The sequence below is a fragment of the Sus scrofa genome, chromosome 10, assembly GCF_054392235.1.
Source record: "Sus scrofa isolate SSC_HxYL_T2T_F1_AM1 chromosome 10, Sscrofa_HxYL_maternal_Yorkshire_Landrace_v2.0, whole genome shotgun sequence".
Classification (NCBI taxonomy): Eukaryota; Metazoa; Chordata; class Mammalia; order Artiodactyla; family Suidae; genus Sus; species Sus scrofa.
This window is the reverse complement of record NC_139392.1, coordinates 34,438,497-34,452,940: the sequence shown is the minus strand read 5'-3', so window position 1 is coordinate 34,452,940 and position 14,444 is coordinate 34,438,497. Positions and strand designations below refer to the sequence as shown.

Below are 14,444 nucleotides of genomic sequence, written 5' to 3'. Positions count from 1 at the left end.
AAACTAAATAACTTGTCAAAGCTTACACAGCTTGTAGGCCACAGAACTGGAACTCAGGCAGGGTTCTTAAATCCACACTTACAAAACACTATGCTATTTGAGATGGCATGTTAGATCATTTTTAAAAATTAAGTTGGATATAGAGGTGGGGGAATGGGAGATACAAATTAGTGGGTATAATATAGGCTCAAGGAAATATTGTACAACACAGGCAATACAGCCAGTATTTTTAAAACTGTTTAAAATTTTTAAAAATTAACAAATTAAACTAATGACATCTAATTTTTCAATTACATAAGATCACAATCTATACATCTGTGGCTATTTTAGTGTGTTCACGAACACAAGAATATGAAGAACACAGGCTACTTCATTTTTCAAGTCCTTTGTTGACAATTGCCAAATATCTGTTTTTGGCAGGACTGAAATGGAAGCTAAGGAATCAGGAGAGAACAAAACAAATTCAGTTCATCCTCACAGTCCTTAAGGACATTGAAAGAAGGTTTAAGGTGAGGTTCACTTTCATTTTTCCAAACAGTATTTACTGAAAGCCCTAAGTATAGAGGTTGATAGAGTGCAGAATTAAAAAAAAAATCCTCAAATTAAAGAGCTCACACTCCAGTGGGAATGGTAGACAATATGCAAGTAAACAACTAATTATACAACATAAAGTACTATAAAGAAGAAAGAAGACACTTGCTAAAATAAGCATTTCCAGAGTAAATGGAAAACAAGCTATTTAAATAGAGAGGTCCATGGAGTTCCTGTCGTGGCTCAATGGAAGTGAATCTGACTAGCATCCATGAGGATGCACGTCTGATCCCTGGCCTTGCTCAGTGGGTTAAGGATGCAGTGTTGCCATGAGCTGTGGTGTAGGTCACAGACGCAGCTCAGATTTGGTGTTGCTTGGCTGGATCTGGCCAGGAGCTGGATCTGGCTGGGGTGCAGGACAGCAGCTGCAGCTCCAATTCAACCCCTAGCCTGGGAACCTCCATATGCCACAGGTGTGGCCCTACAATAAATAAATAAAGTGGTCCTAGAAGGCTTTATTGAGGAAACAACACCTGAGTAAGCCTTAAGAAGAACTGAAGTCAACAGAACACTAAGTCATTGGGTGCCCATGAGCCAGTGAGACTAGACTCGGCACAGAGGACAAGATATAAATAGTTATTGCACTTGGCTAGACCCTCCAGGATACTGTTGAATAGAAGTAGCGAAAAGTGGAGATCCTTGATCTCATGGGAGAGAACATTCAGATTTTCACCATTACACAAGGGGGAAGAAGAAAAATTTATTGGTCACTAATTCAGAGCCAACAATAGCATCCTGCTAAAGACCACCCTGACTTTGTTATGTGTGGACAGGACTGCAAGGGAACATGGGAAACTGAACATATTTGACAGAGACAAGATTCCAGAGTAAAAGGACTCAAGATCACCTCCTCTCACAAAAACACCAAAATTACAACTAACTGTTGAAGACCCATCCACAAAATAGACTGGAAGGTACCAAAAAAGACATCCTATATCCAAAGACGCAAAAGAAGTCACATCAAGATAGTAGGAGGGGTGCTTTCATGATATAAACAATCTAGTCAGTGGGTGACCCACAGACTGGAAAATAACTACATTGCAGAGGCTCTTCTACAGGAGGGAAAATTTGGAGCTCCACATTGGGTTCCCATGCCTGGGGGGTCTGGCATTGGGAGGAGGATGCCCTGGAGCACTTGGCATTGAAGGCTAGTGAGGCTTAAGCACAGGAGCTCCACAGGACTCAGGGAGACACACAGGGTTTCATGTGCACTGGATCACAGGACAAAGCAGGGACTCTATAGGAATATGGATCAAGCCCACTGGGAGTTCTTGGAGGATCTCTTTGGAGAGCAGGTGTAGTCATGACTCAATGTGGGGGCAGGACATTGGAGACAGGGGTCCCAGAAATAATCATCTGTGTGAGCTCCCCTGAGGCTGCCACTTTGGAAAAATTTGGCCATACCCATCAGGGCTGAGAGGCCCCAGGCCAGACAACAAACAGGGTGGGAACACAGCTCCACACATCAGCAAATAGGCTGCCCCCAATCACACCCAGAGGCAAAGCCCCACCCACCAGAGGGATAAGAACCAGCTCCACCTACCAGGGGGCAGTCACCAGTCCCTGCCATCAGGAAGCCCCTGTATCAATCAACTTCACCCACAAACAGGCAGACTCCACAAGAAAGAGAGGCTACAACCCTCTAACCTGCAGGAAAGAGACCACACAAAATGTTCTACAAAATGAAAAGTCAGAGAAACATGAGTCTGATGAAGGAACAAGACAAAACCCCAGAAGAACAGCTAAATGAAGTGGAGATAGGAAACCTGTCTGAAAAATACTTTAGAGTAATTCTAGTAAGGATGATCCAAGATTTGGGGAAAAAAATAGAGGCAAAGGTCGATGAATTAGAAGAAACATTCAAGAAAGGAATAGAAGATTTAAATATTCAACAAGCAGAGATGATCAACACAACAGCTGAAATACAAAATTCACTAGAAGAAAACAATAGCATGATACAGGAGGCAGAAGAACAAATAAGCGAGGTGGAAGACAGACTGGTAGAAATCACTGATGTGGAACAGAATAAAGAAAAAAGAATGAAAAGAATTGAGGACAGTCTCAAAGAATTCAGGGACAACTTTAAATGCCCCAACATTTGCATTATAGGGGTTTGAGACGGAGAAGAGAGAGAGAAAGGGCCAGAGAAAATATTTGAAGAAATAATAGCTGAAAACCTCCCTAACATGGGAAAGGAATCACTCACTCGAATCCAGGAAGCACAACGAGTACCATATAGAATAAACCCAAGGAGAAACACACCAAGACACATATTAATCCAACTGTCCAACATTAAAGTCAAAGAGCAAATATTGAAAGCAACAAATAACATACAAGGGAACCCCCATAAGGTTATCAGCTGATTTTTCAGCAGAAACTCTGTGGGCCAGAAGGGAGTGGCATGATATATTTAAAGTGATGAAAGCAAAAAATACGCAACAAAGATTACTCTACCCAGCAAGGCTTTCTTTCAGATTTGAAGGAGAAGTCAAAACCTTTACAGACAAGCAAAGACTAAGAGAATTTAGTGCCACCAAACCAGCATTACAACAAGTATTAAAGGGACCTCTCTAGGCAGAAAGAAAAGGCCACAACTAGAAAGAAGAAAATTACAAATGAGGAGGCTCACCAGTAAAGGCAAACATCAGTAAAGGCAGGAAATCATCCACATATAAATATGCCACCAAAAGCAGCAATTGTGAGAATAGGAAGGTACAAATACAGGCTCCTGGAAATGCATTTGCAATTAAGAGACCAGCAACTTAAAGCAATCTCGTGTGTATATATAGACTCCTATATCAAAACCTCATGGTTACCACAAACCAAAAATCTACAATAGATGCAATTCAAACACAACACTAAAGATAGTCATCAAACCACAAGAGAACAAAATGCAAGAAAAAAGGCCAAGAGATAAAGGGCCAAAGAAAATCAACAAAAACAAATCCAAAACAATTAACAAAAGGCAATAAGAACATACATATCAATAATGACCTTAAATGTAAATGGACTAAAAGCTCCAACCAAAAGACATAGACTGGCTGAATGGATACAAAAACAAGACCCATATATATGCTGTATAAACAAGATGTGGTGTGTGTACACACACACACACAATGGAAAATACTCAGCCATAAAAAGGAATAAAATAATACCACTTGCAGCAACATGGATGGGGCCTATAGATACTAACTGAAGTTAGTGAAAGACATCACATGATATCACTTATATGTGGAATCTAAAAAAGATACAAATGTACTTATTGCAGGACAGAAACAGACTCATAGACTTTCTAAACAAACTTATGGTTACCAACGAAGACAGGTGGGATGGGGGATGGCATCAACTGGGGATTTGAAATTGGCACATGCACACTGTATTTTGAATGCCTGGCCAATGGGGACCTGCTCTACAGCACAGGGAACTCTACACAATCAATATTCTGTGATAATCTACATGGGGAAAGAATCTGAAAAAGAATGGATGTGGGTATATGTGTAACTGAATCACTTTCTTGTACAGCAGAAATGATCACAACTGGTAAGTCAGCTCTACTTCAATAAAATTTTTTAAATGGGGAAAAAAGAAAAAAAATACAGCACACTAAGAAAAAACAAACAAAAAAACACAGGCCAAGTAAAAGGCAGGAAAGCACTTTGAAGTATTCATGTGTGCGAAGAACTGAAAGGAGATTAGCATGGTTTCACATGGTAAGAGATGAGCTTGAATACACAGTGTGGGCCACACTACATGCAGATGCTTCCATGACCAAGTAAGACAGCTGGATTCAATTCAAAGCCACCAAGGGGTGTTAAGCTGAGGAATAAATTGACATCCTTCCCATTTTTAAAAGGATGCTTCTGGCTTCTTTATGGAGAAGAGACTAAGGAAGTCCCTAGAAGAAAACTTGTAAAAAGCTAATACAGGGGCCCAGGTAAGCAATGGCAGCAGCTTCAATTAAGGGTGGCAGCAGCACTGATGAAGGAAGTGCACAGATTTGAGTTATACATTAATAGAAGAATGCAGACAGCATGCTGAAGGGAAGAAGGTAAGTGGTATCACTTCAAGGTCTTCAGTATGACCTCCTCACTTTGTACAGAATTGTGACTAAACCAAAATATTATGTGTGCATTTTTCTTTGTATAAAAATACAGAATAGGTCCTCAAAAATTCCTGATGCCTCTATACCTACTGACAACCAAATGAAACCCAAATTCCTCCCCCTGCTGCTCAAGATCCTACATAATACAGTTCTAAATGCGCTTTGCAATCAAAATAGTCCAGTGCCATTACACACACCCTATCAGAGCATTTTCTTGCAATACTTCTTATAACACTCCCTTGCCCTAGTTCACTATTCTGCCTGAAGACCCTCATGCCTTCAAACTGGTACCTATCCAAACACATCCAATAGTCACAATTTCAAGCCCCACCTCTCTCTCAGTTTTTCTTCATCACATAACAGAATAAAATAATTACACAATATGAAGTACTGTGAAGGGGAGGGTAAGAAAACAGGAGAGGAACTTTTCCAAATTTCTACAGTAAACTCATATTCTTTGATAGAGGATAGTACTTGCCTCATCCTCAATGAGATTTACATATTTTTTTGTCATTCTCTCTTTTTACAGCTGCACCTGTGGCATATGGAGGTTCCCAGGCTAGGGGTCCAATTGGAGCTGTAACTGCCAGCCTATGCCAGGGCCACAGCAATGAGGGATCTGAGCCACATCTGTGACCTGCACCACAGCTCACAGCAACACCAGAGTCTTAACCCACTGAGCGCAGTCAGGGATCGAACCTCTGCCCTCATGGATGTCAGCCAGGCTCCTTAACTGCTGAGCCACAGTAGCAACGCAAAGATTTACATAATTATTTAAGGCAGGTACTGTTTCCTTTTTCATCTCTCTATCTCCTAATAAATAAGGCATGGTATCTTTTAGAAACAGGAAATGCCCAATTTATTTATCTGAACTGAAAGTTAAGTATCTAAGTTATATTTAAGTTATTCACAGATATGCCCAAGCCTCTGTTTCCTTCCATTTTGAATGCCTACATTTCTTTCTTTCTTACTTACTCGCTAAAACATTTGCTGATCAACAAGCAAAATGCCAGAGAGCTGGGATAGAAACTGAGTAAAGACATAGTCTCTGCACCCAAAGAGTTCAGAGTCTAGTGAGGAAAGATACATAAGTTATGATAATATACCATACTATAGTTAGGAAAGCAATCAAGATGTGTACATGCTTAAGAAATCTCTGGAGGGGGTGGGGGTGAGAAGTGGCAATATGCAGAAAAAGATATCTGGAAAAGTGACAGGTAAAATAAGTAATATTTATAAGGAGAAGAAAAATAGGAAGAGTATCGCAAGCTATGAAGACAGAGGAGTCATGCCACAAAGCAAACCTCACCGATCTTTAAGTGAAAAGAGTTGAATATTATCAAAAAGGTGGCTGAGGACTTCGGTCTCCTTCAAACTACCATTTTTCTACCACTTTTAATGTTACCTATAAAAATAATTGGAACACGGAATTCAAAAATTGAGTTAGTGTCGGAGTTCCCATCATGGCTCAGTGGTAAGGAAACCAACTTGTATCCATGAGGATGAGGGTTCAATCCCTGGCTTCACTGAATGAGTTAAAGATCCGGCACTGCCATGAGGAGTGGTGTAGGTCAGACACAGCTTGGATCTGATGCTGCGGTAGCTGTGGCGTATTCTGCCAGCTGCAGCTCTGATTCGGTCACTAGACAGGAAACTTCCATATGTCATGGGTACAGCACCCAAGAAACACAAACAAATAAATAAATAAAACAAAAAAAGGAAGCAAAAAGAAAATTTGAGTTAGTGGAAAAGACAAAATTTTGTTTAAACTTCAACTGATACATATTATTTATCTATAAAAAATAGTTGTTAGGACTAATTTGTTTTCTTCTCTTAAAATACCTAATTTTGGGAGTTCCCATTGTGGCTGTGGTTAATGAATCTGGCTAGGAACCATGAGGTGGCAGGTTTGATCCCTGGCCTTGCTCAGTGGGTTAAGGATCCGAAATTGCCACGAGCTGTTGTGTAGGTTGCAGACGAGGCTCAGATCCTGCATTGTGGTGTAGGTCAGTGGCTACAGCTCTGATTTGACCCCTAGCCTGGGAACTTCCATATGCCACTGGAGTGGCCCAAGAGATGGCAAACAAACCAAAAATAAAAAAAAAAATAAGAAACCCTAATTTTTAGGGAGTTCCCATTGTGGCTCAGTGCTAATGAACCCGACTAGTATCCATGAGAGTGAGGGTTTGATCCCTAGCCTTGATCGGTGGGTTAAGGATCCAGCATTGCTGTGCTATAGGTCACAAATGTAGATAGGATCCTGTATTGCTGTGGCTGTGGTATAGGCCAGCAGCCACAGCTCCGATTTGACCCCTAATGTGGGAGCTTTGTTATGCTGCAGGTATGGCCCTAAGAAAATAAAAAGCAAAAAAAAAATCTAATTTTTATATTATTGGTTTAATAATATTTATATTTTGCTGGTGTTCCCATCGTGGCTCAGCAGAAACAAATCTGACCAGAAACCACGAGGTTGCAGGTTCGATCCGTGGCCTCGCTCAGTGGGTTAAGGATCTGGTGTTGCCGTGAGCTATGGTGTAGGTCACAGACACGCCTGGGATACTGCATTGCTATGGCTGTGGTGTCAGTTGGCAGTTGTAGCTCTGACTTGACTTCTAGCCTGGGAACCTCCATATGCCTCAGGTGTGGCCCTAAAAATTAATAATAATAATAATAGTAGTAATTTGAAATTTTAGTGATGAGAAAATAAAAAAGATTCAGACGTTACAAAGAATTATCACAAATTTGATTTATTTAAATAGCTAATACCTACTGAGTACTTACCATGGGCCCAGTACCACTTTAAGCAATTTATATGTATTAATTCATAAATACTTCACAATATTCATTTGAAAGGAAATTGAAATTTAAAAAATTAAGATTTGATGCAATACTACAGGTCATGAAAACTACAAATTAATTTTTTAATGAACTATATTTTCATCAAACAACCATCAAACACACTAAGAAGAAACCATATGGGGAATTACCATAAATAAAAATAACAGCTCTTATTGGATTAATTTCACTTTGAAGTTGTAACCCATGCTGCTCCTTTTCTTCTCTCTGTTGTTACAGCTGTTTAAAATCTGCCTTAAGATGCTGGTACATGGTCTCCACTTCTGATAATTCTTCTTTGAGCATTTGAGTAGCTTTTCCCTTTTCACCCAACTCTGCCTATATTCTCTGGAGTGAAAGTTTCAGATGCAGATAACCTTGACTAAAGCTCTTGACAATCTAGGTTTTTTTGATGAAGGCTTGCTTGTATATTCTTCTTACTCACACATTCTTCATTATGTTTCAACTCTGGGGACAGTCCAGTTCCTTCTTCAGCAAATTTTCAGTCAAGTTCTGAAATATCAGTTTGACAATTTTCATCCTTTCCTAAATTTTAATTACTCTAATAAATCAATCTTCAGAGTGATACCATTTCTTAAAATGTTTTAGTCAGTACTGTAAAAAGAGTGAAAATATTCTAAACAAGAGGAATTAAATTATTAAACATTAAATGGTTTTATCCTGCATCCACTTGACTAAGCTGTACTAATGTAATTTAAGTACTGTAAAATTTCGATATAAAATGAAAAAAATAAAATCTACTAAGTAGAGTGTTTAGAGTATGCAGAATATCTATAACCTTGGGAGCACCGAGGGGGGCGAAGACCAGATTGAGCGCAGTGCTAGCGTAGGGGATGCGTGCGTGGGGCCTGCGTGTGTGCTGGGACAGGAGAGCAGAAGACTAAACTGAGGGACACCTGGAGACTCTGGGATTAAGGTAAGGATGTGCACTCTAGCTCCAGCTGCCAGGTTGAAGTTAGAGTGTAGAGGAGGGGAAGAGGGTGGAGGGGATCCCTTGAGGAGCTGAGGAAAGATGTCAGAAAGGGAGGGGGTGAGGCGGGAGTGCGGGGAGGGCCTTGGCGGTCAGGGACCGGGATGCGTGCAGTGCGGGTGTGGGGGTTGCCTGCGTGGGGCGTGCCTGTGTGCTGGGGAGAGGAGAGAAGAAGAGAAAGCTGAGGGAAAAAGGGAGCCTGGAAGATTAAGGTGATGATATGGGCGAGCTGCAGCTGCCAGGTTGCAGTTAGCTTCAGAGTAGAGAATTGGAAGAGGGTGGAGGGGATCCCTTTGCAGAGTTGAAGCAAGGTCTTAAAAAGCGAGGGGGAAGTGGTAGTGCTGGGAGGGCCGTGGGGGGCGGGGCCCGGCTTGCCTGCTGTGCCTGCGTGGGTGTTTCATGCTTGGCGCCCGCGAGTGTGCCAGGGAAAGGAGAGCAGAGGAGAAAGCTGAGGGAAACTCGGAGCCTTGAGGATTAAGGTAAGGATGGACACTCTAGCTCTAGTTGACACGTTGAAGTTACATTCAAGGTAGAGAATGGGGGGAGGGGGAAGCGGTAGTGCTGGGAAGGCCGTGGGGGGCGTGGCCGGGCTTGCATGCTGTGTGTGCCTGTGGGTTGCCTGCGTGGGGCCTGCCTGTGTGCTGGGGAGAGGAGAGCAGAAGAGAAAGCTGAGGGAAACAGGGAGCCTGGGGGATTAAGGTAAGCATCTGAGCTGCATCTGCAACCTACAACACACCACAGCTACCACCGATGATGAATCCTTAATCCACAGAGTGAAGCCAGGAATTGAACCCACATCCTTACGGATACTAGTCAGGTTCAAAACCCCAATGAGCCACCACAGGAACTTCCTGATGAATTCACTTTTGACAAGTGTGCCAAGATAAGTCGATAGGGGAAAGAAGAGTCTTTTCTACAAGTGGTGCTGGAACAATTAGCCACAGATAAAGAATAAAACTGGAGTCCCACTGCTATGACGTAAATGTTTGTGTCTCCTCAGAATCCATATGTTGAAATCCTAATGCACAGAAGTGATGGCGTTAGTATACGGGGCCTGTGAAAGATCAGGAGGTCATGAAGATGGAGCCCTCATAGATGGGATGATTGCTCTTATGAGAGAAAGTCCACAGGGCTCACAAATACCTTCTGCCCTGTGAGGAAAGAAACAAAGTCTGCAATGTGGAAGACATTCCTCACTCAACCCTGCTTATACCTGAATCTCAGAGTCCCAGCCTCCCAGACAGTGAGGAATAGATTTCTGTTGTTTATAAACCACCCAGTCTGTGGTATTTTGTTATAGAAACCTGAAAAGACTAAGACAGCTACCTTACATCATATGTAAAATTAATTCCATATGTATCAAAGTCAAAATACATGAGCCAAAACCATTGCTTCTTGGTATAAAATACAGGAGTAAATATTAGTAATCTTGGATTAGGCAAGTTTTAAAAAAATATGACACCGAAAATATAAACAACAAAAGGAAAATTAGATGAACTGAGTGTCATTAAAACTAAAGATGTGGTATAGATACAAAATGGACTATTACTTAGTCATTAAAAGGAAAGAAATAATGTCATTTGCAACATTAGATAGACCTAGATAGTATCATGCTAAGTGAAGTTAGACAGTGAGACACCAACATCATATGCTATCACTTATATGTGTCATCTAAAAAAAAAGGATAAAATCATCATCTTTGCAGAACAGATACTGACTCACAGACTTTGAAAGAATTATGTATCCCAAAGGAGACTGGTTTGGGAGTGGGGGGATGGCCTGGTGGTTTGGGATGGAAACAATAAAAAGTTCAGTTTTGATGATCCTTTTACAACTATAAATTTAATAAAATCGATTGAGTTAAAAAAAACTGACACTGCTGTGCTTCAACGGACACAGTTAAGAAAATGAAGACAACACAAACAATGAGAAAATAGTTAAAAACCATATATATGATAAAGGAAAACTCAATTTATTTTACACTAGGAAAGGACTTGAACATATATTCTCTGAAGAAAATAACCAAAAATCACATGAAAAATAGTTCAACAGCATCAGACATTAGGAAAATGCAAATCAAAACCACAATGCGATACTATTTCACATCCACTATGATAGCTCAATTTAGAAAAATTCTTTAGTCTTAAGAACTCTTTGTAAATAACATTAAGTTTTTACTTTGACGGGTGATATCTGTTCCTATCAGGACCCTGACATTCAGGTGGGGATAATTTTTTTCAAGCCAAGCGTTTTTATTTTTTTAGACATACCTATGAGTGCGGAAGTTCTGGGGCCAAGGAGCAAACCTTAACCACAGCAGTGACCACACCAGATAATTAACCCACTGTGCCACCAGGGAACTCCATGGGTGATCATTTTTTAATGAACAATTTTTTATGGGAAAATACCACAGTTATCCCCACTGAAGCTAAAAATCCAGATTTCCCCTTTCAAAGTTATTACCCATGTTTTCTTACATCAACTAATACAATAATATAATAAGGAGAAATAGGATGTAAAGTATTTGAATAAAGAGATTTGAAGGGGAAGTCATTAAGATGACAATCATTATCTATCTACCAAATCCAAAAGTGTTAAGTGAAAATCCATCATTCTAAAGTGCAAAGTTCAGTCAAGCGATTGAATTCATAATTAAACTGAATATTCCAATAAAATTAAATTTAAAAAGATTAATCATAAATATTTGTCAGTATATTTCTTGAACACTGGCCATAGTTATTTATTAAGAAATTAGATGATTCAGACTATTATTGAGGTTCTTTTTTTTCAATTTTTAAATTGTATTGAAGTGTAGATAATTTACGTTTTGATAATTTCTCCTACACAACAAAGTGATTCAGTTATACATATACACAATCCATTCTTTTTCACATTTTGTTCCATATATTTCACATTTTGTCCCATATAGGTCCTCACAGAATATTGGGTAGTGTTCCCTCTGCTATACAGCTGGTCCCCATTGACCATCCATTCCCTAAACAATATTGTGCATATGCCAAACCCAAACATCCAATCAAACTCTTTCCTACTGTTCCCTTCTTTAACCATATTTTTTTAAGTTTGTGAGTCTGTTTCTGTTTTGTAAATAAGTTCAAACGCATCATTTTTTTTACTTTCCACCTATAACTGATATCTTATGATTTTTGTCTTTCACCTACTTAGTATGATAATCTCTAGGTCCATCCATTTTGTTGGAAATGACACTACTCATTCTTTTTATGGATGATTGTATATATGTACTGCATCTTATTATTCCATTCCTGTCTTTAGATATTTAATATGCTTTCATTTCTTCCTATTTTAAATAGTGCTACAAGGAACATTGAGTTGTGTGTATTTTTACAATGATAGATTTCTCAGGATATATGCCCAGGAGTGGGATTACTGAATCATAAGGTAGTCGTATTTGTTTTTTTAAGGAAGCTTGATACTATTCTCCATAGTGGTTCCAACAATTTACATTCCCACCAACAGCATAGGAGTGTTCCCCTTTCTCATCTTCTCAGCATTTATTTTTCTGTAGAATTTTTGATGATGGCTATTCTGAGCATTGGTAGGTGATTCCTATTATACTTTTGATTTGCACTTCTCTAAAAATTAGTAATATTAGGCATCTTCTCATGTATATTAAGATCTGTTTTTTAATGGCTTTGCCAGTAGCATATGGAGGTTCCCAGGTGCACTGCTGAATTGGAGCTAAAGCTGCTGGCCTACCTTATAGCCTCAGTAACACCAGCCTTACATACGTGGTTTTTAGTATCTGCCCATATCTTTAGCAAAAAAAGGACCTCAGATTCAAGTTTAGCTATCTGACTTCCATTTTCAAAATATGAGCCACACAAATCCTTGACCTTTTAGTTTCTAATGATCTCAGATACATGCACTTTACATTTTCTAGGTCTTCTAGCGGTTCTTATTAAATAGTTGGTGCAAAACAAGACCTTCTTTCCACATAACAGATATGATCTCTTCATTTTAGTTTCCAGTTTGATAGTATAAAATGTTCACAAAGAATTAATGTGGGTTATTACTTATTATGATGGCAAAGTCTGCATCATTTATATTGCCACTATATTATGCTTGCTGAGACACATTAAAGCAGCTTCTGGGATATTGAAAACATTATTGCTCCAGGAAATATTTTAATTCATTCAGAGAGAAGATACCATTAGGTTTACTACCATTTGGAAGGAACTGACATATAGTATAACAACTATATATATTTTTTCTCTCTAGTTAAGTTATAATTTAGTCCAAAATAATCTACAGAACATCAGTGTTTTTCCAAATGAAAAATAAGTTATCATTTTTAACACCTACTGGTGAAAAAGAAACTGGTGCTTAGAACACTCCATAAAATTTACACATGCTACATACAACATTTTTGTTTGTTTCATTTCATTTAATAGAATGCAAAAACAAACTAAAGAAATAATTAGAATTTATTGGACTTATAACTTCTATTAGTTTCAAATGTACAGCAAAGTGAAGCAATTACACATGTCCATTATAAATTTCCTATATATAAAAAAATAAAATTTTAATGCAATGCAGCTCAAAGTAAACATCTTCAACTGGTTCAGAGAGGTATTTGATTACTATTATAAGATTCTTAAAAGACAGAAGATGCAATATAAAAATAAATACATCGAGAGATGCAGATGGATCATATCCACCAATTTCCACCTTCTCAAAAAAAAAAAAAAAATTTGAAGCTGTCAACTAGAACTCCACTAAAAGCCTTACCTCAGGTCCTGATAATCATGGTGTCACTGAGGATTAACTTCAGCTCTCTCTTCACCACTGTGAAGGGACTACAAACAACACGGGGCAAGCAGAGACATTACCTTAACTCAATAGACACTCATCGCTCCATTCCTGAGATACTACCTCACATTTTCTGAGCCAGTGTATCCACCATCTTCAACCTACATAACAAAAAAAAAAAAAAAAAAAATTCGAACACAGCAACCTGAAACTCCACTGACAGCCTTACCTCAGTCCCCCCCTGCTCGCCCTGGCCCTCAGCACTCCCTTCAGCTCTCCCTTCCCCTCTGTTCAGGCACTACCCACAAGCCCCTCCCAGCTGCCCTGGCCCATTCCCACAGGAACCCCTCTGGGCTCCTTTCCTGACATCCTTCCGCTCCCATTTGCTAAGGGGTCCTCATCCTCCGCCCTCTTCCCCCTTCACAAAAACCAAACAAAAACCAAAAACCCACAACAAAAACCACCACCACCACCACCACCACCGCAGCCGCCACAAAAACCTACCTTGAACCTATCCCCTAGAATGCCCCTCACAACCTCCCCGAAGGGCCCCAGGCTCTCCGTGTCCCTCTCCATTCCCTCCGGCCTCCCTTCCCCTGCACCCACGCAACCCCCACGCACGCTCTGGGGGCAAGGGGTGCCCGCCCACCTCCACGCTCCCCGCACCCGCACAGGCCCAACCCTTCCTAGGACCTCGCCTCCACTTTTCCAAGTGATCCCATCCACCCTCTTCCTGCCTCTCAAAACTAACCCTCACTTCAACTTCTCAACCTGGGGCTCCGCTGCCATCCTCACCTCCCTCCCCCACGCTTGCGGTGGCCCTCCACAGTCCCTGCGTGCTCCCTTCCCCTCCTGGCAGCTAACCCTCCTGCACTCAACCCTCATACCTGCCCTACACTGAAGCCAGTCCCTCCCCAACCAAGCACCTTTCCCCCAAACACTTCCTGGGACCTTCCATCCCCTTTTCCCAAGCATCCTAGGCACCCTCTTCCCTTCTCAAAAAGAAAAAAAACCCTACCTTGAACCTGTCCGCTGGAGCCCTGCTCACATCCTCACTTCAGTTCTCCAACCTCGCTGTGTTGTCCCTCAGCATTGGATCTGGGCTCCCTTCCCCAGGCACGCAGGCAACCCCCTCCC

The 14,444-nt window shown here is 40.5% G+C and overlaps 1 protein-coding gene across 3 annotated transcripts in view; it reads right to left on the bottom strand.

Moving 5' to 3' along the window:
* Window positions 1-14,444, bottom strand: part of LOC110258382 (uncharacterized) — a 160,587-nt gene that overhangs the window by 55,360 nt on the left and 90,783 nt on the right. The window contains exons 10-11 of one of the 3 annotated variants that reach the window (XM_084980906.1): window positions 13,388-13,468; window positions 7,681-9,670 (exon numbers count right to left, since the gene is read on the bottom strand). The gene's annotated coding sequence lies outside the window, so the exon portion shown is untranslated. Of the gene's footprint in view, window positions 1-7,680; window positions 9,671-10,768; window positions 13,471-14,444 lie in introns of those variants that run through there. The other 2 variants (XR_014818317.1, XM_084980907.1) reach the window with 2 other exon arrangements.